Below are 26,924 nucleotides of genomic sequence, written 5' to 3'. Positions count from 1 at the left end.
ATTATCTAATTGGTTCTTTCTCCTGATCATTTTTTATTTCTTCTTCATTCTTGTGATCTTCTTTCAGAAACTCTTATATTTTTAAGAGCCATTATCTATATACTTTAGTATTAGTTAGGACTTAGATCACTATTACTTAGTATCCTTTTGCTGGTTTCGCATGTATTACATCAAAACTAGACTGAGCCATATTCCTCACGCAAATGTGCTATGACGTAATTCAAAGTAATAGCCGCTAATAGCAGCCTTATTGATGTTGTTTTTTCTTTTTCTAGTTACCACAGTCCATTGGGCTTTCTTTTGGTAGAGAAATGTATGATGATCTAGTTAGTGTAGTACACACAGTATAGTAAAACAGTGATGAAAGCCAGCCTTTACGGCCCTGAAATGAAGCTCCCGTCGTACGGTCGTTTCCGTTGGTTTCTTTAACGTTCCGACTGTTGTGCCCCATTGGTTTAGGCGAGCATGGTAGATTTTACTCTTTTGACTCCGTTGACCATCGTAATTTATGGTTAGCAAAGTCGCCGTTTTCCGACCCAGTATTTACGTGGCAAAAAAAAGCGAGGCATGCCTACTGGGCGGACGTCGCGGCGAAGTGGTGCTGATACTGCTGGCACCCCAACCGATACCGAAAGAAGCGTTAAATGAACCGTATTTAACCACTGCTATTACTAGCGCACATCATATGCTAAGAGAATCGCTTCATAAAAGCGCTACAAGGGGAGAATCAGAAATAAATACTTACCCTAACAGAAACATAGAGACGTCGTTAGGTTAATAAGACCCGCCTTTTATAAAATATAGAAGGCATAAGAAATTTAGCAGAGTGTGTAAAGTGTGCGACACACGTAAACGCAGAGACTTTGAAACAACAAAAAAGTTACAAGTGCAAGACGTTATCAGAAAACCTGCTTTAGTAGCAACCATAGTAACATTGGCCCTTTGCCTGTTTCTGATGGGTTCGCTTTCTGCATTTGATCAATAAGAAGTATTTATTGGTCACCTACTGCCGCGATATTTCCAGTGGATATACTAAATCGTGTTACTGTCGTCATTACTATTATTACCATTATTCCTTAATTATAAGTTACCTTTGATTAATTCAATGCGCTGGCAAGTCGAAATGTTGACTAGAGACGAAGAAGCAGCAGTCGATGGTGGTGTGTGTCGATGGGTTCAGCGTACAAACGCGACTCGTAATCTAAAGGTAATAAGTTTCTAGGCATTCGACGAAATTCCAGGCTACTCGGCTTCGTCATACGGTTCACGAGCCCAGTAATGCTGGGAAAGGTTAACACTAACGCGCACGCTTGGCAGGTTTCCGATTTACGCAGTAAGCGCACTCTGTTTTTGTTTCTTTCCAAAAACTCAAGATGCTTAAGATGCGTGATGCCATACAATTCCCACTGAATGTTTACCCAAAAATAAGACTTAAAATAGATGTAGTTCTGTGCATAGGGTGATTTATTTCATTAGGTCACATCGCAAGTAGTGGGCTTCATGAAACAAAATCAATGGTCGAAACCCCAACCTTAAAAACAATACGGGAGCATCTACACTCCTTCAATAAACCATCGACTTCATTTCCCGACAAACGGGTTCGAAATGCCTCTATTAAGGACAAGGTTTATAACTATTTTGCCGCATTAGAGGAATTCGACAAACCCATAAAGGGAAAAAGGATAAAAGCAAAGCAAAGTGTGCTTACCTCGGGTGTCGAACGTAGACCACCTCACGTGTTCCTGAATTTACTTGGCAAAAAAAGACGCTCTTCTGTGAGGCCTGGTGCACGAAAGAAAGTAAAGTATTATCCCGGAACTTTAGTACATGGAGAGTCAATACAGAGCTCAATGCTTCGGGCTCCTCAGGAATCCTTAATAGGTCTTAGCAATACTTCCCAGCAGTTTTTCGAGGATTTGCCGAGATTGATTCTCCTTTGCTTTTTCGCTCTTGATCCAGTTAAAAAACATTCTACCAGTACAGTAAAAATGCAGTGTTTGTATGAACAACTCTGAGCGATGGAAGGAAACGATTGAAAGATGGGAAAAGAACGACAAAAGGAAACTTCGGTTGAACCACTCACTTCACCTCCACCTTCCGCTCCGTCGACAACGTCGCAAGTCCTCCTGCTCAATTTCTGAAGGAAAACGTTACAACTACTCGAAATCTTTGCAGCCAAATAGACGTCTAGCAGTCCAGCCATTTTAGCCTAACCTAACCTTCAATTGGTTCCCCATTCGAATAAGAAAAACTGTTCTCTCCGGGTTCTGCAGCCCATGTTCTGTGTATTGCGAAGGCCGCTTCCTTTGTCCATTCAGTCAGGCAACGCTTTCACTACCGATAAAGGGCCTTTTTAAGAAACAATGCCGTAGAAAAAGGGCTTTGATACTACTTAACTGGTCGTTTCCTATCGCCTGGATCAAGCAAAGCAAAACGAGCAGGCGGGTCGGGAGGGCGAGTTTCTGTTTTTGGCCAATTCGAAGGAGATTATTGGTGGTGTTCTGTAACGTACGGCTGTGAGTGTCTCACTGACTAACGCAACTGTACGTACTGAAAAGTAAGATAAGAAACAAGGGCTGAAGTAAGCCAACATTCGGTACAAAAGGGAACTGATTATGAAATTGTATGTTCACAGTGCACTGTACGAGAGCATTAGCGTTTTTTTTTTCCATAAGTTGGTGTGGAATGCTTCGAACTTGATAGCCTAACTTCATGATACTCCTGATTTTATCCTCAGCAAAATTCTAAACTTCGTGAGTCTTAATCAGACCTGTTGTTCGGTGATATTCATCTGTACCATTCCTCTTTCATTTCCTCTTAACACCGAACAGTGGTCTCGGCCAAGAAAGCCTATACGACGTAAAAACAAGACTGTTCTTATTTGAAGCAAGTATTTTTTCCTTCAACTTAGGCACAGGAATCGGGGTGAGTTGTTTATTGCAGCGTGTTTTTAGACGCAGGAAAACCGAGTAAAAGGCTGAGACAGCAGCCTAACCCTTAGTAGGCTGGCATTACTGTACACACACAATGTGTTTCTCTCTAGATCTCTATTATACCTCTACTAGCAATACAACATACATTGGAACGAAACTTCCTGTCGAGGAAGAAAAGTACGTCGAGTAAATCAAGGAGAGCGGATCGGAGCCAAAGGGGATTGAATAACACTCATAACAACAGCAGCAGCAGTCCCGTCTGTCTAAATCTACTTCCTGCAAGTTCACCGATGAAGAAGGCGGGGCGCACATTCAACGATAAGCGACAATTGACGAGACAATTGTCGTCTCATTATACCAACCGCTCGTTTGAGTTGTCCTACGCCGATTCTCCCCATTGCCTCTCCCTGTTCGTCAGCAGAACGATTACCCCTTCTCCGGCTGCAACTACAGCACAATAGCCCCGATAAACGAACCCCAAAATAAGCAAACGACACCGGGGAAATAAAAATGTGATCCGCTTGAAGATGGCTTACAAATCTGAGAGATCTTTCTCCCTCTACCATTGATGAGGGGGACAGAAATAGACCACTCAAACCTAAAAATAGGCGCATCCTTTTTTACGACTGCTACTACTACCTTTCTGAGAGAACAAAAGCTTACTCAATGTACTAGGTTTCAAGGAGTATTAGCTGTGCTTCGCGCCGACAAGCATATCTTCAACAAGGGGGGCGAAAACTGACAAGGGGAAAAATGCACGAAATGTGTTTATAATTATGTGCTGCTGATTAGTGCAGTATTTAATGCCTATTTGCTATCGTGCACTTTCATTCTGTATGATTTTATATATTGTTTTTTAGTCGCAGCCCGTCGGATGTTTCCACTGTTCATGGTATACATAGTAAACGTAGGCAAAATTAATAGTTTGTCTAGTAAATGAAAGTTAATTCACTTCCTAACGAACTTTGAGTTCAGAGTTATCATCATCGTCATCATCATCAGCATGGCAATAACACTCCGATTATAAGCAAACTGATTGAAGAATACCGTCTTCTGGTTTTTAAACAACACGTGGCCAGAAAATATAGTGCAATAACAGGGTGAGTACTCGTAAAGTGCACTGACTGATAGCAACGGAGATGACGGCAGTAGCCACCGCATTGAAGTGCAACAGTAGCATGGAATTATTCCACTCGGCCATGTTGAAGCACGCCTTCCTCTTACTGCGAACGTTGCCTACCATCGTGATGCCAAACCCGCAGCAGAGTAAAAATCTTTCCTATTCTAGAGGAAAGCTCGCCTTCCTTTCGTTTTCTCTTTCCCTCTTTGTCTTCCTTTCCCTCTCACCATCTCTCTTCGAAGCGTCGATGTCTGTCGTCCTCACACTCACCAGCAGCTGTGGTGATAGCCGAGTGTTGGCGTTGAAGTGTACGCGTACGGCACGCTCACAAACGGTTCTATCCGAGTATATACTAAGCAGAAAGGAAGACAGCAAAATGGCAAAAAAGGACATTCGCTAGTTTAAGGTCGTCGTCTCTCCTGCTAGCGTCTTTCTACCTCTTTTTCTCTTGTTGGAAAAGGAAAATAAAAGCGCTCACGTACTACTCAGAGGAAAGGAAGGTTGAAGCTCTGTGGGACCCCTTTCAAGGCCTAGAGAATCCTACATTTTGTGGACAGTGCTTAAGAGCTTAAGAGTCTTCGGTGACGGCACCGTCGACATTCTTCAAACTTGCTCGAGTTTTCATTTCGGGAAATACATCCCCCTCAATACAACGATTCGTAGCGTGATATGTGTGTCCGACATTTAAAAAGCTGATTCTAAGACCACAAGAACGGTCCTAAACTTAGAAGTAATGTGAAACCCTTTTTTTTTTGTGTCTAAAGGATAATTGGCTCGCCGCAGGAATACAGGTGAAATAATAACTCATGATATTAGTCCACAGCACCCTCACAAGGTCATAACACGCAGTAAAATTTAGTTTAGATCGAAAAAATAGATTCATAGCCACGAGCCAAATTTAAATTATTGCTCATATTTTACTATTATATATACATATATTATTATGATTATGCTATTGGCCAAGGATATCTTGAAGCTTTCGGCCCTTGAGACACCGTGAACGCTGTAACAAAAGACATGAGGCGCACGTGCTTACTGCTTACTAGAGATACTATTTGTATCTCTTCGTTGTTGTGGGCTTACTGTTAATAGTTAAGTCGTTTAAGTATGACCGTGGCCATTCAGGCCTTTTGAGTTTTTCGAGCCCATACATTTGATGAGTTTTAGATGTCTTTCTCGTTTCGTATTTCTCCCATACGGGGACAAACACATGTAGGGAAACACGTAACTTACAGACGAGTTCCTCGCTAAAAAAATTCTTGTTTTATGAAAAAAACCCATTGCGTGGATGTCCAGATTCACTTTTGCAAAGGTGGCTCATAACTTCAATATTCACCGCGTAAACCATCATTTGAACTATAATATTGTTAATTACTGTCAACAGCTTTCTCGTTGACCTTCGAATGCTTTTGGAGGTATGGGGTAGTCTATGTGTCTTGCAGTGTCTTCTTATCGTTCTGTGGTCCCTAATATCTCACTACCAAGCGCTAAATCCGCTTTGAACCATTTTCGCTCACAAAAAAGATACGGCCGTGCGTTGTTGAGTGCATGCGATTTTGCCGGACATATCTAAGCTTTCCCAAGACTTTGGAAACAGCATAACGTACATAGGTGTCCATTAAATAAGATCCTTCCGCTTCTTCTATATTTAATGAAGTGAGTCGCATAGCATTGACGACCTCGCTTTATCTTTTGAATCAACTATCTGTCGCTGCTGTCGTTTCATCTAAACACGTGTGACGAGATTACAGTGTATTGCAACGATTTGGATAAAATAGCAAAAAATGATTTCAACCGAGCCTGGCACTTGGAGCATTTTGGTCCATTCCACTTAGATAGGCTAAAGGTCCATGGAGTTTTCGGCGCCGATTTAGTGACTGCTAATACGATCATACAGGTCGTACACAAAAAAAGACCCAGGCGCGGTTTAAGAGACCGCTAATGAGGCCGGAGGAAGATTAAAAGAAGTAACTTATAGAACGTTACAAATGGGTGCTAACTTATTGCAATCCTAGTTGAGACAATGTACAAAACGTGATTAGACAACACTTGCTCTTGTTACGTCACTCAATTTACTTTAGAAACACACAGTGATGGCTTGTTTTATTTCTAGTAGCGACTTGGATCAAGACTGGTTAAACTATCTATTCTTCAAAATGAAACTTTTTAAAAACGGACCTATATATGTTTAACATGGGCATGTTGTGCTAAGTAAATTTAACACTGCTTCCAAGGAATATTAGCGCCACGCTCATCGCATGTAAGTGTCCTGTAGTTTCTTGGTAGTGAAGCCGATATAAAAGACTTGAAGATTGTCACATTTGAAAAACTACATTAGACATTATATTGCCTTCAAATTGCGCCTTTCCCCTGCAAACATTGACCTGGCCGCCCAGGTTGTTGGTCTGGGAATCTTGAAATGCGTGGGTTTACTTTGTGATGCCGTGCTCTGCTCTTGTAAAATGCAACCCACAGACACACAAATTGTGCCCTGGTTTGATTCCAAAATAAAGTTTATCGCCGAAATGAGCTAAGCACACATAGGCACATCCAAAAGAAGTAGATAGGCAGACCCACAGGAAAGCTTAAAACAAGAGAGAAAGGCGATAGAGGCACTTGTTCGAGGATTGGTTCGTTGAATATGATGAATGTTGTCGGTGCTGCACGATGGTGTTGTCGCGATCTTCATGCCGTTACCGTTAAATTTGTTGTCATTGTTGTTGTCCGTGTCGACAACAGTCGTTGCTGTCGCTGGGGTTGAAGTTTCAGCGCGAAAACCCGCCGAAGCTGTACATCCCTCTAACTCGGACAGATCCTTACACACGGAGGGTTGTATTGTAACACGTTTTATATTGGTAAATTGACCCAATGAGAGATTAAAGCTGAGCAGCAGACACTTACGGAAGCTGCCGCCAGTACCCTTGTTATTGTCGTTGCTACTGCAGGCCTTAGTCTACGAGATCTTCATTAATGTAGGAAGTGGTAGAAGGTGCAGCCACGAAGGCAGTAGCCGTTGAAATAGTGCAGAAAACTAAACCAAGAGTCGACCGCCAACATTTGCATCCGCTCCGAATAGCTCCGAGTCGGGCAAATTGGTACAGGCGGCCAAGCGAGGTGTAGCCGTCCAGGGCGGTTATCGTTCTCGTTGCTCCTATTGCTATAAAAATATGGTGGTAAAGGGCTAAAGTCGATGGTGTTCCCAGGATTTGGCCGGGTTGGAGGCTGCAAATTGACTTTCGCTTCGCATAATCTGTGTACCATTTTGTTTGATTTTCCCACTGCGTCGACATCACTGACGACTGCTGGCGTTGATGATAATCACAGTCTCGGGAATGACGATGACGCGTATTCAGTCTTTGTACTTTTCTCCTAGAATCTACTTGATAATGGTTGCGCGAAGGCAATGAATGTTTCCATTACATTTAAACGTACATTATAGGCTTTGGTGGTAAAACGTCTGCTACTTGCGTCCTTGAGGATTCACTTACTTGAGGATTTCACTTGAGGATCATTTTATAACAGATAAATGGCGATTTATTCGCAGTAACTTCTTCGACTTCAAACAGGCCTTATATACAGAGTTGGGCCGCAATCACTTGGGGATTAGGACATTACTAACGTTAGTGGTGCGCATCTTAAGATTATACATTTACTTATTAAGATTAGACTACGTTTGTACCGGCAAGAATGGTGTTGAAAAGCTGTGATCGTTTTCAGGTTGAGTTGCGATATCTACCATTCAGTATTCGAATAAGATCTATTCTTGGAACCGAAATTGTCTTGAGATACAGACAAGTTTTCTATTGCTCGGACTCCAGCGGATTTAGTCTACGGCCGTTAGCATGCTAGCAGTTATACAAATTCATCGGAGAAAGCGTTAGGGTAAGAGGAAGCCTAAAAATAAAATTTACCAGCCGGGCCAACTCGAACCGGAATAAAGGTTTAACGGCAAAGACCCACGGAACGGGAACGATATTAATATTTGACGAAAATGACAAGGCAACTACTGAACTTGTTTTCCTCGAAGATGTTTATGCACAAAACAGCTTTCAAATAGGTTTTCGACATCGAGCTATTTCTTTGTGATACAGCAAACTATAACAGGACGCCTATTGGTGGATTTTATAAATATAAAAAAATTTCGGATACAGACATTGTCCTTATTATTCGCTGTTTCTTTTGTTTCTATAATTTCTCTGCTTAAGCTTTTTAGTCAAAGTAATCTCGTCTTTCCCTTAAACGACACGTTTTGGCCCTTTAACCGTTACATAATAATTCGATTATCATAAAATCCATCTCAAGGCCCAAGTTACCATACGCGAGCAGCTGTTCCGTCAATTTTCGTTTGCATTGTATTGATAATATTTGTTACTCACTTTAATGGTATTTCATCCATTTCAACGCCGACATTTAATCTAACGGGACTGCATGCATCCTCATGAGCTACACAGATGACGCTGCCCCCTTATCCTCATGCGTGCAAAACGATCTGTGCATGAAACCCATATTCCCTCTTCTCTCAAATTTTTTAAACCTAGTTCATCTCAAAATGTTTTTTATGAGCTTCGCCTGGTTTAAGATGCCAGTGACTTGTCCACATGAAACTATGGCTTTGTAAACACCAATAGGAATAGCAGAGTTCACCCTCAAGTACTCTTAATTCCGTAAGGAAGTCATGATAAATTTAGCAAGCTCTAATCCGTAACTTCACTCGAGCCCATTTTTAAGTATATTGACATTGGCCGTCCGTAGTTCGCATCAGATCTTCTCATGTAGGGAGGGCTCGCAGGTACGCGGTCCTTCACTGAAGAGACCTTTAATAGTACTCTGTTTTTTTTTCGAAAAGCTTTTCTAAGTGTCAGTTTGTCCAACCTATTATCGAGAAGTCAAACTGGCACGCTGCATATCTTCTATATAGCCTTCGGGTGAGAGCCGTGAATCACCGAGAACCGAGCCTGTAGGGGCGACACCGTAGACGATCCTAGTTTGAACGTGCAATTTCGTTGGGTGGACGTTGGCCGCATATCAGGCTTGACCTGGTTGGCAAACAGCCATGTTGTTGTTGTTACTGTTGTTGTTGAAAGCAATACAGTATGTGAAGAAATAGATTCGCGAAATGAAACCACTATTTTCGTTTTGGTCATTGCGGTAGTAGAACCAGCATTTGTCTTTTTCCCCGGGGCTCTTGTATCAGTTTAGTTCGTTCCATGATGAAAGGTGGACTCGAAAGCAAACGGCGTTGAAGACATAAATATGAAATCGTTATATTATAAGCCTCAATTCTGATTATTAACAACGGCTTCGCTGACGACCATCTATAGGAGTATCCATCCATAGGAGGAGAAGGAGTATTTTCTCTTCCTTTTTAGTTCATCCCAGGTTCGACCCATCTAACTCTCAAACAGACTTCCTTTTCTTTTATCTATTTCTTGAAGGTCAAACTCAGAATGATCCAATTTTGCCTTGAAACTAGTGCCTAGTTCCCGGCTTTTATTCAGCTCAAGTCCTCAAAATGTCGTTCATGGGCTAGGCCGAACTGCCGCGACACCGTTAGCTATAATTTTGCTCGATTCATGGAAATATGGCAGGCACCATTGGTCGAAAAATACCAATATATTCGTAGATCCAGACTCAAGCTCTCCGTTCTTAAACGCCGTTTCTGCATGACAGTAGCTCAGTAGCGGTGAATGCCTCCAGATTCCTTTGTCTGCCTCCACTTTGTCCAAGTATGCTTCAGATGATGCCCCAAAGAGAATGAGTTATCAAAGGCACTAAGGGCAGGGTCCAACCGACCAACTGGTTGGTGAGTGGTAAAACTCAGCCCGCGTTGCTGTTGGGTAAAACATCGAAATCTCCCCTTAGTGTGAAATAGGCGACAGAAGAAACTAAGCTGCAAACGGCCAACAGCTGTAGGCCTGAGGAATCAAGGTCTACTGGCGGACTAGTGGAGCTTGGCAGAAGACTGATAGGTGGTCTGCCCCACAAAGGGCCGGATTTAGGCCAGGAGTCAAGCTCTAGAGAGGGGCTGAAAGATGGCCTCCCAAGCGGCGACGATTTCAAAGTTTTCATTCTACTCAAAAGCTGGAATCGGCGGCGAACATCAACGAACGACCGACGGAGAAAGATCGCGGCGGCAATGGAGATCGCCTACGGAAGCGGATCTTACCCCTTCATCTTCGAAATTGGAGAAGAAGATATGAAACCGCACCGCCAATGGAGAACGAAAAGCTGCGGCCAATCGGCGCAATTTGACCAGCGTGTAGGCTACGCCTATGGGGAACTGCCGCTCGGAGCCCTCTCATTTTCCTTTCTATTTATCTCTTTTTCTGCGAGAGCTCTAGCCACAAAAACCGCGCGCACAGCCGTAAAGCCATGGCGAAACATCAACAGTTTGTGGTGATTTTTTAGCGACTACTCATTAATAGTAAAAGTGCTACTAAGTAAAAAGCTCTTACTGCTATATAATGTAGGAGCACGTGAACCGAGATGACGTACGGAGAACTAATCATCTATGAAAACTGAGCGTCATCGAATTGTGCCATTTCGTCTGCTTGGTTGATAAGAAAAAAAAAACGATAACAAGGACAAGTAATAAGACTTATACAGAGTTTTCATGGTAGCCGCGTACGTTTTCTGCATGACTAAAACTCCATAATTTTTTGGCATCGTTACTAAGTAAGCTATATATGTGAACAGATAGCCGACAAGAGTATCTTCACCAGCAATCTTCTGCAAAAATCCATTTCTGCGCGTCACTTCGAATGCGATCTATTCGGTGTTGCCTATTATTGAATTGGAGTTTTGTGGTATTCTCATTTCGAGGAGTACATACCGTTGACTTACTCGGTCACTTTTCTGGCCCAGTTCCCATTGCAGCAGATTATCCCAATCACAAGCCAGAATCTTTTTCGAGTAGAGATTTTCCTTGGTCCCGCGCTACAATCTCGCATCTGGGTTCACCTGCTACAAAAGAAACGCGAAATATATAGCCAGTGGTAGAAAGGTGGCGGAAAGGAATAATACAAGCCGAGATATCGAAATTAAGAGGCTTCAAATGATATGTTGCATCGAACGCACCGAAGACAAATTAAAAAAAATGATAAGCATTTATAAAAAAAAATGCGTCAAGATCTGCCATTTAAGCAGTTTTTGCTATAAGGCATTTTGATACATCATTGTAGTCCACATACTTCGTTCTGGTAAAATAGCTATGATACGCTAACATTAAACATACCCAGTGTTTAGAAATTATTTTCATTTTGTGGTAGCTGCTTAGTACCGAACTGCATTATTTGCAGCGTAAATAAAAATGTACTGAATTTTATAATGTGTTTGCTAGTTTATTTTATATATATTATATTAAATATAAATATACGAAAATGTGCTAAGTCGTACAGGGCGATTTGACACAATTATTTACCACTTAGTCCATACATCGATGTACTCCATAGTAATAAAAGACGAAAGAATCACAATAGCACGAGGTCAAGCGCTATTACATATAAACGAAAGCGGGTAACGCCGACCTCTTAATTTTCGATCTCAGATTAATGAAACTTAATTTTAAAGTTCGATATATTCGAAAATTCTTACTTGTCAGTAGAGCACGAAATAACTTAATAATTTTCAATCGAATTTATAGGTATTTGTAATAAAGCCTGAATTGACGAGGACAACACCTGTACACCTATCAACTGGCTTCAAATCAAAACCTTTTAGCTGAAAATAGGTATAAATAAGGTCTCGTCGACTGAACAGCACATAATTGAACGTTTTAATATCATACTAAACCAAGCTATATTCAAATCTGTTGTCTTATCAAATATTGCGTATACCGTAGGATACCGGCTGTACACTCAAACAACTGCCACCGGCTTGAACGGTGGCTAGTTCTTTTTGCCTGTTCCCATCCAAGTGGATTTATGCTGTAATTACGTGTATAAATAGAATAGCTTAATACTAAATACTTCCCTTGAAACGTATATGAGTTTCACTATCGTAAATACATTGAGACCAGGAACATTTCAGGTTGAAGGCGAGCTATGGGAACGGACGCTAAAGATGACAACACTTTTCGATTCTTTCTTCAAACAAATAACAGTAGATATCCTGTAAATTGATTTACTTTCCACTATAAATGGATCAAAGTCCATTTATAGTCAAAGACACGTTTCATCAGCCCACTGCTGATGAAACGTGTCTTTGACTCGAAACTAACTATATAGTCGTAAAAATAATTATAGCCACACGCTTGTTTAAGAAAAGCGTATTCAACCATATAAGGGCAACCAACCAAAATAACGCCGCTCAAATTTTTTGCATAATCGTATAGGAAAAACGTGTTTTATAATAAAATCTTTCAGCGGAGCCGATACCAATGACCGATGCATCTTCCGTTAGCACAGGTTGCATGAAAGTTTCTATATTTAGAATGCTATTAAGTGGATTTTGTATATTTTTTTCTCATTCTTCCCTCGGTAGTGGCGGCTTTACATTATTCCCATTTATGGTACATCGCTTGGGATTAGCAGAAACACTTTATACAACAATAAGCTGGATATTTGGTTTCATTACAGAAACACACGCTAGTTGAAGGCTCTCGAAGAGGCAAAGCATACTGTTTCTAGGGGCCGCCTTTCACACTCGCCTTTCAGGGAACTCGGTAGTATTTATCACTACTAAATGTAGTCTTTCGCCACTCAATAGCCCAAGAGCGCTATTACATGGCAAAAGAGATGGGGTTTATACCAGACTTCAGTCTACAAACCACTTGAGTCTTGCAATCACGTTTAGGGCATAATAATAGTGTTTTTTAGGGTATTAACTGTTGTTGCTACGCGCGTATCAGTATTACGGGTAACTGTATAGTTAATCTTTTCACTAGAAAAGAAAACGACTTGTTTCTTTGCTTAACTGTGTTTAGTCATTCATTTAGAATAATTTAATTGGAGATTCTTCAAAGACCATAGGCCATCCGCAAATTGTAATATGGAGCGCTTTTTATTTCAAAGCGGCCTTCTCCATAAACCTCAAATCGCTTCAAGACCAGCATCAGTCCGCTAAAAGGTTAAGAAGTGCTATCTAGGCACAGACTATGAGCCCAGTTGCCGAATCAGTTAGTATTATAGCCATATTATTACCACTGTATTATATATAAATTAGAAGCGAACTGCAAAAACTCCGAAAGCGCTTGCAATGTCTTCGATCACGACAAGAGTAAAATTGTTTGGAATTATAAACCGTGTTGTCTACTTCAGCTTTCATAAATGGTTCTGAAAACGATTTCTGATACTTAACCGTTTTACAATAATACGGTTATTATACGATACGAAACACTGTTAAATTCGCAGGTTGACGAACTTCCTCAATAAACTGTTAATAGTGACAGTAGCTGCAGCGCCTCAGCCTCTCTCGCGTTTCACTGGCCAATGAAGCGAGGGGCCTTCATGGCAGCACCTGATCACGGCCTCAGCGAGCACTAACGCCACAGCCCACGCTCAGTTGTACCAGCAGCAGCAGCTTGTCCTGGTTTATCTCATTGATAAGGAGCTATTCGGAAGAAGGTAGAGGGTTTAGGAAATGATCAGTTGATTACGAAATCGCAACTCGCCGAGCGGTAAAGGAAGAAGCCGACGGCGATCCTTTTCAAAAGTTAAAACGTGCGTGATTCTCAGCGACAACGGCGGGATCGGCCGCGGGGGCAGCCCTCTTTTGCAATAACTATGCATGAAAAGAGGGGACATCGAAAATGTCTAAGCAAGAGGAAAGCAAGTGACGAAAAAGGAAGCTGGTACTATCGACATTATTATGTATGTTAATTCGGACCCCGGGAAACAACGTGAAAGATGGTAACAGAAGACGTGAACTTGAAACATCCAGGCCAAAGCGAATGCGCATATATATTCGACTGAACATATATATATATATATATATATATATATATATTTATACTGAACCGGTCGAGATTCAACTTAAAAGTTACAGGTGTACACTTTGAAAAGTGTTTGGAAAACGAGTCATATAGACTAGCGAGGTGACCTCTCATCAATCAACGTGAAGCTCCGTCCCAATAAGGCTACGCCAGAGACAATTTACTCTCACTGGTAATTGGAAAAAGGCCAGGTAGTATTACAAAAAAAACCTCTTTGGGCAAGGGACTTTAGGACCGCCAAGAAAGCAATGCTAACATTAAATTTAGTTCTTCCTCTATAGCAGAACAAATTCTACACGCGTTTAGCACTGAAATTATTTACACATACCTAACCAACTATAGACCTAGTAGAAATCGCAGCTTCAGACACCCTAGACAGATGTTCGCTGAGAGTGGTTTCAAAGCAATAATAACTAGTACTACTACTAGTACAACACCAGCAAGGGTGATAACAACAGTAGCATAAAAGGGGACAAACTCTGTTAGATAAACATGTTGTTTTCTGCTTCACTTAAGAGCTTCTGTTCCTATCGAACACACTCTCCGATCTCGTATCTTTATCCGAGCAAATTTCTCGCTATAATCACTAAGCGGTCCTCTTCTAATTATCGCTGCTACATGCTATCACTGCACGCAGCCTGTTTTGGCCTAGTGTTGCAACAAAATCACGATGAAATGATGGACTAACGCGGCCATCGTTACGCTGCGTCGGATGACTGCGCATCTTTTTTCACTAAAACTCATAATAAAAAAAGCCAGGGACAAACTTTCGAGAAATTCGCATAGAACGGTGACACGGTTCTACATTCTACAGAATTACTTCAACAGAAGCAGTTACTGCTGTTGCTGCTGAAAATTACCGAGATAAGCAGACTGAGGTGTTCTGTGTGGTGGGAGGATGTATTATTGCTGCCTACGAATTTCGGAAGGAAAAGGGTAGACGTTTTGGGAGTAACATTCGCTCTCATCGTAGATATGCAATATATTCTGGTGCAAGTTGCAGGCCAACGAGACGTGTGATCGTTGCGTGAAGGATGTCTTTGGTCGAAATATGGAGTAAGCCTTTTGTGAAGATGCGGCCCTTGGCAGGCTTCGTACGGCCGTCTGTTAACGGACGTGCTAAATAGGTAGCTAGCTAGCTGTCTGTGAATGACATATGACTCGAGGCGAACGGAGTATGCTGCCTTTGTTTCGAATAGTTTTACTTATCTGCGCATTATCATTTGCAAGGCTGTAAATGACCACCAAGATCAACAAACGCCGAAGGACTAAACATACGAAAAAAATAAGGTAAAAAGTAGATACGTTTGTTGATAATGTCAAAATGTGGCTACCTTTTTATGTGTTGTTTTCTATGCGTGAATAAAAATGTTCGTTCAGAAGCGCCTTTTCTCCTGAACTAGGTACCCAGACCGCAATCCAGTAGCCACATGATAGCAGAGTCTGTTGATTGCACTGATTTGTCTTTGTGTAGCATTGACATTTATATGTATCATTTTAGGCGGATCGGCGTACGGTCTTTGAAACAATGTAGCAGACATTGTCATACTGTGAATTAGCTAGATAAATGTGAATCTAATATGTATAGTTCATCTCCTGAAGTATCGATAACTTAATCTAGATTTCACTTATAGCGCAGACCAGGGCAGCGCACTGAAAAGTTCTGCAAAAACAAAGGAATTGCTTTTTGTAGAAGTATGAGCCCCATCGCACACATAGAAACTCGGTTGCTTTTTGTCGCAGCAGCGATAAATTTCTTGTGATAACAGACCTTGAGAAACTCATCGTTTTTTTTTTTTTCTTTTTTCCAAATAAGGTAACTGAAAGTTGGCCTTTATCCAAATTCTAGAATGATTATAAACAAAATATTGTGGTGCAACTCTATACTCGTAAATTAGCGAAAAATAGAGAAACTATCGTAACAGGTAATGGTAGACTTTCCACCGGTAGAATTTTGTGATCAATCAGTGAAAATCAGTCAATCGCGTCGTGTATTGAATCCGTACATAATGCATTGAAATACTCCAATTAAAGCTATGCCTAATGATACCAATTGACTGACTATGCCCCCGGAAGGACACAAGGGCTCCAAACGGTTGACTATCCACAGTCTAATCTATTCAATTAAAAGTCGCCAATATAGGATTGATTTTTGAGCCCATGCAAGGCCTAAGGTAGAAAGAGATAATTTCCCTCACTCAAAAATACTTAAGTAGGTTTATCAACGACTATTTCCAGGCAATGATGGAGACACCGAACAATAACCGACTAGCGAAAAATTTGATATCTAACCTTGTTCTTGTAGCAACTTGTTGGTACGTTGAGCAATTCTATTTATCTATAGGATTAAACTCTGGAACAGTGTAACACCCGTTGGCAGGCATGATGCATCAGGTATCAAAACGCTGACTGTACATTTGTGCCGATATGATATCGATTCTTATACACACTGTGTTTGCAGATAGACGTGTGTACCGATGTCTGCGGCCAAGATGTGTTAAACGTTCCTGGAATATATTGCTTACAAGGGATTTTATATTGTTATACTTATTAAATTACTAGTACGTTGCATCTGCCTAAACAACCCTCGATATTATCTCGCCTCGTCTCTCTTCTCACGCCTAAACAAGAATAAACACCTAGTTTGTTTGTGGTAGCGACATATACAAACCAGATCACGCATCTTTTTCCAGCTGTGCTAACGATTTCGCTTGCAGTACTGTTGTAAGCAAGCTTTATATAATCCTAATAACTTAACATGCATTTTAGATAGCTCATTAAATGTGTGCCGTCAACTTTTTTTCAAATGCAACAAAGCACTCCACTCAATTTCATTGTGCATGCACTTCCATCCGATACGTGCATCGAGACAGCAAAATATGTGTTCTCGCGTCTATATACACGCACACAGGCGCGCTCAGGAATAAATGTCCTGATCTCACATATTGACGTTAATAGACATCCAGAAACACTGAGGTACCCCACTCGTCTGCACCGTCAGTGAAAAGGAAAACGCACAGTTCGGTCACGCTACAAAGATCACACTCTGGGTCGATCTTGATTCTCCGCAACAGTAAATGATACCCATTTTAATAATATTATCGCTTCTCTGAAACGATCAGTACGATAAAGAAAGCAAATATTCTGGATCTACACATTAAGGATGAAGTAGAGGCTGAAACGAGGCAAACAGAGAAGAGGAGCAAGGTGACAATAGGTCATGCACCGCTACCTGCACTTCGCATCACCTACTATTTCCATGTGCCACTTCTCTAAACGATCTGTTTAAGCACATAATTATACGTACGCGGGTATAGCAGTACTTTTGCTTTAACAGAAGAACTCGTCGCGTACTCGTTCTCGCTTAAAATGTTGGCGGTTACACAACGTCAGAAAGGCTATATCGCACTGGAATAAGTTTAGCCGGGCTGGTTAGGACTCTCCAAGGCCTACCTTTGTGCTCGCAGACCTACCCTCTTTCCCGTCAAGTAGTAGCTCACGTGCTTCGTCTAACCTGCCTTGTCGCTGCAGCTCAGTCATCAGACAGCTAGCTTCCAGCTGCTCAGGCTATGCTCGGACCTTCTTGTCCGTCTCCGGAACTTTTCATGCACTTTTTGTTGTTGTTTTCGCTACCAAAAAGGCGCAAATGACCGAGAAACGGCAGAAGCAGGGGTAGAGGTAGCAGAGTAAGCTTCTCTACGGCCTACGCAAAGGCGTCAGGTGGAAAAAGCTGCTTCGTTGTGCCAGCCTTCGAGTCGATAGCCGGTGGAGACTACTAGGTACAACGGAAGCAACAGAACAGTGGCGTAGGACCACCGACCTTTTACGGTTAACGCCGACGCAGCCGACAGTACCATACGGCCCGTCCTTAAAGCCTGCTAACGCCAGCCAGATCTCTAGCACTGTGTTACTCCCAGACGGCTTCTAGCTTTCTCGTCCGCAGCAGAAGTATTAGTACAGCAGCATTATTCAGTGCCAACGTTACGGAACGAGCGCGAGCACACGGGGGCAAGCAACCTCTTAAGCACACTATCCTTGAGTCCCTATGTTTCTTTTGGTTCCCACCCCTTTTTGTACCTACCGTGAGCCACTCGTATGTTGTTTTATGCCTATATAATACTGTATATATCCAAGTTTATACTTTTGCTGCTACCGATGCTGTTTGACAGTTAAGTATGCTGTTTTCTCTATCGTTGGAGCTGCTTCCATCGCTGCCATTGCTACTAGTAGTTCGTCGTTCCAGTTACTCCCGGACGTAGCTTAGCTAAGTGCCGGCCGACGTTTGTCGAGCAAGCCGAAACTTTAATATCAACAGGCGGCAACCTTTTGCCTTGAGTAAACGCAGCGGGAGGACATATAGCGTGGTGGCTCGTTTCTGGTTTCGCAGGCAACGTCAAGCCCCAGAGGGTAGATTGCATGAGTAGGTCGAAGCTGCTCTCAAGCAGACTCGACCCTTGCAGCGACTGCCATAATACCGCGTTAGGTAAATCGTGCTGCTGCTTCTGCGCTTGGTTGGACACTGGAGGTCTTAGTTCGTCAGGTTAAGAATCATTATCGGTACCGAATGACGTACAACGGGAAGGAGAAGCAGGAAAACCATAAGACAATTGACGTTAACAACAGGGGGCGTTGTTGAGGCTGCCTCTAGAACCGCTATATCTAGTTACCGTACGGGTGTGTATTCCCTCATAACTGAAAGGAAGTACCTGTGTCACGTTTCGATGATAGATCAACTATGTAAATTGCTTCAATTAGCATACCGAGTTTTATAGTAGCATTAGAGTTTTATAACTTTTCGTCAGTATTACATACGTTATATACTGTATATATAGTAGTACATATGCTGTAGCAAACATTTGACATTTTGCAAATAAACAGGGTAAAACTTGCAGGAAATAGAAGGAAAGTGACCTTCGGTGATGATATTCATCAATACAAATAATTAGAAAGAAAGCTTTTTGCAAGGTAAAACCACTATGTAGAGCCTCAGGTGGGATGTGACAAATTTCGGTGCCCGTACGTATGTCACAATATCGTCTCCAAATATATTAATATGATAGATGATAGTTTGCTTTACGGTCGTGGCAAACAAGACTCACTTTGAAAATTTTTTGCTACATTCTTTAAATGGGACAAAAGCGTATCAATATAAATTCGCCTTTATGTGTAGCATGGAACGTACAATTGATAGAATGCTATGAATGAGTTAAATGTTTGATCGCAATAGGTGGTTGAGGCTCCGCATTATGAGGTTGCGGTCACTTTATGAACGGGTTCGAAACAACGGATCCCAAAAACATTTGATAAGAACAACACGCCTCCTCACAGAGCCGGTGATTCGAGTGTTCAGCTCGTCTATCGAGATATTTCCCGCTATGCTAAAACAAGAAACTCTTAATACCCTTAGGCTAAGCGACTATATCATAAATATATGTTCTGTTTGTTAGTGACAGGATGGCCGTATCGATACCCAATACCGCAATAATCGAGTGCGAGATGTTCATCTCGCTCAGACGCTAGACACCCAAAGTAATAATAAAGAATTGCTTACTGTGTATAACGCCAACAATATCGCGCGAAGACTACTATGACCCAAACAATTTACTTTGGAGCTCTTGAAAGCAATGTAACTGTTTTAGAAAAATAATAATAAATTTATGAAAACGTAATACAAGACTTACCTTTCATTATCAGTATTAAAATAAAAAAAAACTTTTTCATCGATTTTGCATGGTATGTGAAGCTGAGCTGTATTATAACAGTTAGACTCAGGCTTTAAACGGTATGATTCTTGATGGACTAGCATGGATACGAAGATGCCCCAGAAGAAACAAATTTAATAGTGCAAAACAACAACGGCTACTTCATGTTGCTTCTCCACATCGTAATATTTCAGATGCATTTTATACCAGGCTTCAAGGTCCGTCTCGGCTCGTTTTGGTGATCCGCTATGGGTAATTACCTCCTTCGATAAGAAAAATATTTACTCTTTCTTTTCGTGTGTTAGGTCGATTACTGAAGAAGTTTTTTTTTGTTTGGACGGGTAACAATCGTCCTTCCGTGGATCATCCAGCATATCAAGCTAGATATTCGTACACAAATGATATGATTCGTTTCGGTCTTAAAAACAGATTGTACCAATGTACGGAAATACTATGAGCATACGATGGATTAGTCGTGGGTTCCTTGCGTAACACAAAGCTTGAATCTTGAGAAAGCTTGGCATGTAAGTAAGACATCGAAGTCGGCTTTTAGAAAAATTGGAATTTGAGCTGAAAATAACATCAGATAACTTGTCCACTAAATGACCTATAAATGTGGTCCACTGAAACCTTGGCCTTCGGAACTTGAATCAGATCCAGTCTCTCAATTTGCATCTTATATATACTTATGTATGCTTCGATACTAATTAAACTTAGCTAAATTTACATTTACAAAGCATTTTCAACTACTCACTGCTCGAATTACGTATCGAGACAAACAAAAGTAAAATTCAAATCTAAAGTGCTAACTACATTACCGATATTCCAGTTATATTAGTTATATCACCAATCCACTGCAAAATGTTTTTGAGAAAACTGCATTTCTGCCCTCATTTTACCTTCCCAATCCGTGTGTTCCATAAAGGAGGTTCACGTTCTTACTGTACCGGCCACCTGCAATGACTTCACCCGTGTTTACTAAATGCCTGTAACTCCGAGATGTAGCTTCATCCACACACAGCTATGTGGTTACCATCGTGCTTTTTCGCCCCTGCGTGATAATAACGACAACCACTGATGACTAAGTGATGACAGTGGTTCCAAACTTTACGTGGCATATTCTCAACGTGACTTGAGGTCCCTGAGGTCCCCCCTTAGACTATGGACATTGCATATATATCGTTGTCGTTCTCTTCATCCTTTACTCCGTCGTCGTTTTCCTCCTCCCACTGTTTAGGTATACGCAGTGGTACTTTGACGGCGTCACAAAGCTTCGCCGGCCCCTTTCCAGCCGGTCTTTCGGCTTAAGGCCGTGAACCGACAAGCACCGTTGGCGTATATATACGGTGTCGAGTGCCTTTTCGTGTGGTCCCTGCCACCCGACGAGGCCAAGCCAGAAGGTGCGTACCGCGTATGAGAGTTGCGACGATCTCGCAAGGAAGTGGCATATGCGAAAAGAAGCGTTTCCTCGTGAGTGTGTCGTCTTCCCCTGAAAACAAACCTCGGCCTTAGCGTCACAGAAGCCGCGGCATCGATGCCCGCTCCGTTGTATTGCCTGGCCAGCAAAGTCTAGTCCCAAGTGTGCACTTGGCAGTTTAATAGTCCGAATCAAATTAATTATACTTGAACAATTGCCAGGGCCAAACTTTGAATGCTTTAGTTTGCTTGATTGAAACTTGGTTTCAAGCGTGGGCAAACGCGGCGCCTTATTGCTCCGCACTTTGTTCGCGCTTAACTGGTTTCCTTTGCAATGTTTCGCTATCGCCGGCTTTCTCGTAACAGGTTGAATGGCTATGTCGATTAAGGTAGGTCACAAAGGGCCATGGAAACGCATGCGACGACGCAGATGAGGTCGCCGTGTAGAGCAACGCTCGACCCATGCATGAAAACTGATGGCAGAGGAGGACTTGTAACCTATTCTCCTTCGGCCTTTCGTGGGCAGATGTGAGTTAGGTTTTGAGAGGGTGGTGGCAGTTGCAGGTCAAATCGTGGCCGTATGCTGAGTTAGCTCGATGGTGTCCGTAAAGCTTGCATAGTCTAAGCAACAAGCTTACCAACGAGTATAGCAACCAAGACTGTCAACAATGGCCAAAGGTAGTTGCCGTTGAATAAATCCATTAGTAAATGGACAGAAAAGTGATCTTTAGAGAACAGGTTCCACATCCATACAAACAGGCATACAGTGGCAAATAAAGGAAGGATTCCTTGGATGTCTCACCGCCATTCGTTACTACTACTATATTTAAACGCGACAACGGAATTCCGCTGGTAATATCTTGGTGCGGGTCGCTAGACTCTAACTGACAACAGCTACTTAATACGGGCTGAACGCTAAAAAAGAACATAGTGATTCTTTGACTCTAGTTTATATAAGTGCATAAAACAAAATATAAAATAAGTGAGACATTTTTTATCACTTGTAAATTCGCTAAGCACAATCGATAGATTATATAGGAGGAAATATATAATGATTACAAATAGTATAAGCACGTCTCTGTGTTATTGACGGTATGTGCAGGGACAAGTAAATTTGGCTAAATGGGCATAAATACTCAATATATTTAGCCCGAAAACCTATAGTGATTCCGTGAAAAAAAGCCACTACAGCATAGAACAAAAGCATTACGACCACTTTTCCGAAGTGCATATTAAGCTTTTGATTACCCTAATATATCTATAGGTAGAATGCTTCTGCAGTCAATCTATGGCAAGACCGACCAATCACACTTTTACAATATATTGCCCACAAATAATACAGATAGGTTAAGTGCACGATTTGTTTTCTTCTGTTTCCATTGTTGTCAAGCGATCTAATCGTTAGTGATTCTATAGAAATGCTGTTGGCAACGTTAAGATTTTTGAGAATCTGGTCAGTGGTGAGTTTTATGTAGCGTTAATGCGTTTATTCACAAAATGGACACCTGTCAAACACAGTCATCACTCTTCTACCTCTTCCAGAAACCTCGGCTCAACGTAAAGACTCGTGACAAAAAGACTGCGTGGAACGAATACGTTGTCATGTCTCCTACGTGTATCAGCGCAATACACGTGGCTAGCGAGGATAATGTCTCTTCATATATTTCCGCGTTCATGCATTTCGTGCCGTTCTTCCCCATGGCATCGTCGTTACGGAGGGGTTTTGCCGTCTGGGCAGTATTGATTTATCCAACCTTAGTTCACGGCTGGCTAGTCAAGTCATTCTACTAATATTATCACAAACTTTTTTTTAGCTTCTCATTATCTTTATGCAGTCCTGATGTTAATCTGATCATCTGCATTCTAGCTGAGAGGGTCCTTTAAACGTTTCGTCATTTTAACTGATGGTCGAAATTTCAATATATTTTGTATCACAAAGCTGTCGTGTCTGCACGGTACTACCTATGTAAACTGAGGTTAGTTCATTATGTGAAATTCGTTGTCACGGAGTTAGTCGACATGTAAACATTCAAATAATTGCCATATATTGTATGTATATCTTCGTAATGTTACCAACTGGGAATCTCTCAAGCCTTTCAACACTGACGGCGGCCAGACACTCCATGTCCTTCATTCATGGTCTTCCCAATAGCAATTTTTTATCGAGCCCATTTTGAATGACAGGGCCGAAGTACACCAATGTTGAGTTGAGGTAGTGATCGGTTCTGAGGTAAGGTAACGTGCCTCTCTGATGTTCGCAAGAGCAAGTGAAATAAGGAAAAAAAAAAATAGCGAAAAGTTCTCATGAGAGTTCGAACGGTTACATTTAGGAATAACACAAGTCAAATAGCAATGATCCGCTATTATGGTTCCTTTGATACCATAATGCGTCTATGCTTAACTGTTTCTTTACTGAACTGGTAATGGCAGCTAATTAAATAGATAGACAACAAGCACGCTGGAAAAGAAACCCGTGCGCCATTGAATATGGAATAGTTTCCAAAATGGTGAATTAATTATACGTCGACAACGATTTTTGCCATAAGTAATGAAACTGAACAAGCAGACATTTGATTTTATCTTTACGTCATTCTTCTCATTACGCTCATTTTTCGCGCATCGAGAATAACTTCAAAAAAAAAAGAATAACCTCGAGAGTTGTAGCGACAGCTTTTCTACATTTAGATGCGTATAATTTAGCCAGAAGCCAAATAACTGATACGCTTGCGGTGCATGCTTGCATCTAACAACCTACTTCGCTGAAGAAAATGATGGAACCCATCTTTCTTCGTGCCGCGCCTGTTCAGACAAAAAAAACTCGTCCTCTCAAGCCAATTGCGGATTCACCTCTAAGTACAAAAGCATTAGCGCCGTTCATTATCAGTCTTTTTTCCAAAGTAGTAAACACGGGGGAGGGGGTGAATATCTGAGAACTTGTAAAAATGCGTGGAAATCAACCATACTTCACCCGATTTTATTAAGAAATGCCAGCTTAATATCTGTCAACATTCATTAATGGTGTGTCGAGCTTTTTAAAAAACACTGAAGATTTAAATTTATAAAATCTGATATGCAACATTCGTTGGGCTAATGATAGGCCAAAACGCCTTCGTTAGGACGAAGTGGGAATTTTACAGTTTGCATTTTTCTGATTCGTTTCTAATACAGGGGACGCATCCATTCGAAGTATCTACTTGTTATACAGTTAAGTAACCTACCGGGCATTGATTAAATCTTCAGTCTTCGTGCAATATGCACGTAATTTAATAGATAGTCCACAGTAATGCATATTTTAGTCTAAATCACAACCGATAACTCAGTCGTTATTGTGATTTTCGATAATGGGCAATGCCTCTACTTCACGGAAAAAATAAAATTGAAAACTTACCAAAAAGAATTGAAAAAGTACCAAAAAGATTACTTCATGAAAGACGCCATGAACTAGCTATCAATGGCAATTATATGTTTTCCTGTTGTGTTTGTTTGTGGTTTTTCCTGTTGTAGCTTTTGGGATTTAGCAGCTATCACTTAGAAGACACGTTTCCTCTAAGATCCCAAGCTTTTTTTCGTGTTTGAAACAACGTATCATACCATATATATCCACAGACCCATGAAATTTATATGGTAGACTCACACTATGGCGATTCAAAGCGCATAGCATCTAACAACCATTTCTTTGCGTCCGCCGCAATTATCCGCGCACCTTGCTTACCAGTCTGCTAGATACATATATGTATATGTTTTGTTTTGATTTGTTAATGATACATATCGCTGGCTCAACTCGAGTTCGGCAAACTCTACGTGCTTGAGCCTGGAGTTTGTCACACTTCGTGAGCCATTCGAAGAAAGTGCCACATGCTCTGTCTGAAAAAAATTTGGCACGTGAACGGCCCATCGTCGCTATTATTATCAGGTAGTAATACTACTGTTGTCGGTGTCATTATTGTATGAAACCAATCAACCCTCTTCCTTGTGTATTTTCCCTATACTTTATCCAGTTGTTGTAGTTGTTGGACTCTCCTCGGAGACTCCGCGGTTATCAAGCAGTCACTCTTCGTCCTTTCATGCTTCTCTATCGAAGTGTCCGGTTGTCTTTGTTCATCCCTCCATTCATCCGTCTGTTTGGTTCGATGAGTCCTTTTTCTTGCTCCTTTCTGTCAATGTGTCCGACTGGATAGGAGTGAAGGTGCAAGCGAGCGCCCACCTCCATAAAAGACTACAATTTTGCTGAACGATCAACCGACCGCCAGGCCGGCCACTTGAAGGTGCGCTTGAGCGTTTCCGAGAAGGTGAGTGAAACGCTTGGAGGATGCTGGAGATGGCAGCGAGGCATTGAGCCAACTGTTCCCCCGACCCTCAGGAGTCAACGTGCGGAGCAATGAAAAACAGGACCGAAGACAACGGGACTGGGTCAGTCGTTTATTCTTCTTCGTTGAGGTGTAGCCGTGGCTGCTTTTTCTTCTGCTTTTGCTTATTTTTCCCTTATAACCCCTTTGTCTTCTTTTTGGTACCAAACATCGCTGCCGCCGTCACACGCTACTCTTGTCACCCGTTCAAGTCGTCCGTGATCATTCGCAGTCGTTGTCTGATTTCTCTTGTCCCGATGTAAGGATTCTGCCGTCTTATCTTGCTATCACTATCTCTACCCTAGGTTACTTCATTCTTTTTGACGTCTCATCGCGTTCCCCAGTTATTCAGGCTGCAATCTCGGCTGCATTGGCAGTGATACCACAACCCACATCGGTACATCGAAAGGGTACATGACCATTGTGCTAGAGGCTAGATGGAGAATACTGAGCTTTTGTCGTCCACGTCAGCAAAAGCAAGGCTGTATTCTGTTTTTAGCAGTAAGGAGAAGTCAGTCAGAATTAACGGAAGGGAGAAGCTAGAAAGTGTGGAGAGGATCTGAAAATAGTGACAGCAGCAGCCATAGACAATGCTGACGTGGATAGCTGCTAGGCAGTAAAGCTGTGTTCTGTTTTACGTATAGCCAGCTCGTTATTCGGAATAAGCTACGGAATACTCGGATAATGGTTATTTTCACACGCATGTATATGTATGTATATGTAGATCCACTTGAGTAGGATAACTAAACTCCCAACTTTCTCTTTCTGTGCATGTTCCCGACACGAAGTATTTATATGTACACTGTGTGAAACAACTCTGTACTAACAGGCTGCCGATTCCTTCGAAGTTAAACCGAGTGGAGGGAGATACGTTATGTTGCTCGCTACATTTAGTGAACTACGCAGCAGGTCAAAATGGGCCAGTAACGCAGCTCGAGCAGCTTGTGAAACATGAGGATTGCAAAATAAGGTTAGGGCACTATCAAACGCGCGGCCCGATTTTTTATGCTTTTTGTCGACGCTCTGAAGAAACTAATGTAGTTAAGTCTTTTTATCTCAGAAATACTCTACAATATTAATTGGGTAGAACTTGTTGTTTCTATAACTGGTTTCAGGGAGAGATCGCGAAAATAGTCAGTCGTATTTTGGATGTCAAATCGATTGCAGTATTCCAATTATCGTTAAGAAAAACTTATACAGTAATTAACACTTTACAAACACGTGTCGTACAACTTGTTGCAGATTGGTTAAGTTTGTTGATACGCTTAATGGTCCGCTCGTGCAATTAGAATTAACAGTAAACGTGGGTAAATAAAATGATGCACGCGTAAATACGACCCGCGAGACGTGACCTTTCTCAGACAGCCAGCCCACAGTTGACGGTCAGCGACCACTGGCGCATCTGATGGAGCTGGTGGCCCCGTCTGGAAAGGAAAAGGAGTACGTAGTTCTCCGCCTTTTGCTTTGCCTGGGAAC

At 41.7% G+C, this 26,924-nt stretch overlaps 1 long non-coding RNA gene across 7 annotated transcripts in view; it reads right to left on the bottom strand.

Annotated features, from left to right (window-relative positions):
• The window catches only part of LOC147752178 (uncharacterized), an 87,152-nt gene that overhangs the window by 27,420 nt on the left and 32,808 nt on the right, over positions 1-26,924 (bottom strand). For 2 of the 7 annotated variants that reach the window (XR_015314796.1, XR_015314798.1), the window contains exons 1-4: positions 17,292-17,503; positions 10,886-11,016; positions 4,324-4,405; positions 1,092-1,782 (exon numbers count right to left, since the gene is read on the bottom strand). This is a non-coding gene — a long non-coding RNA (uncharacterized LOC147752178). Of the gene's footprint in view, positions 1-1,091; positions 2,550-4,323; positions 4,406-10,885; positions 11,017-17,291; positions 17,504-26,924 lie in introns of those variants that run through there. The other 5 variants (XR_015314801.1, XR_015314800.1, XR_015314799.1 and 2 more) reach the window with 4 other exon arrangements.

This window comes from Varroa jacobsoni, unplaced genomic scaffold, assembly GCF_002532875.2.
Source record: "Varroa jacobsoni isolate VJ856 unplaced genomic scaffold, vjacob_1.0 scaffold_1430, whole genome shotgun sequence".
Taxonomy (NCBI): Eukaryota; Metazoa; Arthropoda; class Arachnida; order Mesostigmata; family Varroidae; genus Varroa; species Varroa jacobsoni.
Note: the sequence above shows the minus strand (reverse complement) of the source record. Positions and strands in the feature narration are given on the sequence as shown.